A 1,897-nucleotide genomic window follows, 5' to 3' on the forward strand; every position below is an offset into this window, starting at 1 on the left:
TTTTTAATTATTGTATTTATTGGCTGCATGGCATTTCCTCAAATTTGTATATATCATGTATGTTGCCAGAACTTAAAAAATAGTTCATAAATCTTTAACAGTTGAGGACAATATTTTAGATAGTGTGGCACTAGCCAACTGTTATGTTTGTGTCCCCTCAAAATCCATATGTCGAAGTCCTGATCTCCAATATGATAGTATTTGGATGAGGGAGGGCTTTGGAAGGTAATTAGGGTGAGATGAAGTCATTAGGGTGGCGCCTCCGTGATAGGATTTGTGCCCTATAAGGAGAGTAAGACCAGAGCTCCATCACATGATGGAGAGACATCATGTGAGGATACAGTAAGAAGGCAGCCATCTGCAAATCAGGAAGAGAGCCGTCACCAGACACTGAATCTGCTGGCACCTTGATCTTGGACTTCCATCCTTGAGAACTGACAGAAAAAGATGTTTGTTGTTGAATTCATTGCATCCATGGTTTTCTGTTAGAGTAGCCTGAACTAAGACACCAACATAATGTGTGTAGATTCTTAGTTGCTTTGCATTCATTGTCACATGTAAGATAAGCTATCACTGGCTATAAGCATGCTTGAGTTATTGTTTGGTTTTACCAAATTTGTATACAAAAGGTTTGTTTCTATATGCCCTGTCTCCAGAATTATGTGAGTACCAATTTTACCATGATATCCCTGGTATTATATTTTTAGAAGGTATGTAGATTATGCTAATTTAAAAAGTATAAAATAACTTAATCCCTCGTAACTAAAATATATTTGTATTTTATAGAGAGATGATTTCAATTTGAAATGTCAGCCAATATTTTGAAAGGGAAATTTTAGCTAAAAACAATCTAGAGACTGCTATCCAAGAATACAGATTAAGTGTTTAAAATTGAAAAACCAAAACACAGTTTGAAATGAAATTCCTTACTGATAGGTCACTCCTCTGCATTTTTTCACCGTTAACTGCATACTTAGGCAAGAAACACCTCAACTCTGCAGTACAAATGATAAACCGATAAATAGCCCCAAATGAAAGCTCCAAAGGATGAGGATGGTCATCTCTAGCTGGTATTAGGATTAGAAGGAAAATACAGTGTTTGAGAAGAGTAAGCTATATTTAATGAACTCTGGTGTCATTAAAATGTACATTCATGGTAAATGATGGTCTTNAACGAGAAAGGCAAGATCCCTGTCACCAGGTAACGTTGAGTCAAGTGGTTCTGAGAGGTCTTCCTTCCCCTTTAAAATACTGTGTATCAATTTAAATAAAAGCCAGTTTCAGTGCTAGTTCTGTTAGCAAGGTTTATAGAAAAAGCAAACATCAGGAAAGGCGGGGAAAGACTATCATTCATGTTGTCTTTAACTAAAAAAGAAAAACAAAATGGAGTCTGTTAGCGATCCCAGCCGAAAGAAATGGGGGGAATGGTTGCACAGAAGGAATGAGGGGGAGTTGCTGCTGCAGTACCAGAAAGACGTTTAAGATTCAAAGAAAATAAGCTCCTTTTCTTTTTTCATTGTTTAGACAACTACTGCTGAGCACTCGTCACTGCCAAAACCATTTCTAGGCCTCAGGGATACAGTGTGGAGGCAAGATGGGCAAAATTCTTGACAGAACATACCTTTTAGTCATCATTCGGAAAAGGTTACCTCACTTTCCGACTACTTTTCCCAAGGTTGTGGCCAGAAGAACAATTTTTCTGCAAGTGGAAAACTGAGTGGAGTCTTTGTGGGGTAAGAAATTAATGCTTCCCCTGTTTTTCTCCCAATTTCTACTTGACTAATAGAGAGACCCTTGCTACAGAAAGTGTCATCCTCAGATCACCAGCACAGACATCACTTGGGAGTTTGCACAATGCAAGAATCTCTTATGCTACCCACACCTACTGAGTCATAAT

At 38.0% G+C, this 1,897-nt stretch overlaps 1 long non-coding RNA gene across 1 annotated transcript in view; it reads left to right on the forward strand.

Moving 5' to 3' along the window:
* LOC109390780 (uncharacterized) overlaps positions 1-1,664 on the forward strand; it is a 126,632-nt gene extending 124,968 nt beyond the window's left edge. Inside the window, exon 4 of the long non-coding RNA XR_002125635.1 lies at positions 1,525-1,664. This is a non-coding gene — a long non-coding RNA (uncharacterized LOC109390780). The remainder of the gene's footprint in view (positions 1-1,524) is intronic.
* The last annotated feature ends 233 nt before the right edge of the window (positions 1,665-1,897 follow it).

Source organism: Hipposideros armiger, unplaced genomic scaffold, assembly GCF_001890085.2.
Source record: "Hipposideros armiger isolate ML-2016 unplaced genomic scaffold, ASM189008v1 scaffold_278, whole genome shotgun sequence".
Lineage (NCBI taxonomy): Eukaryota > Metazoa > Chordata > Mammalia > Chiroptera > Hipposideridae > Hipposideros > Hipposideros armiger.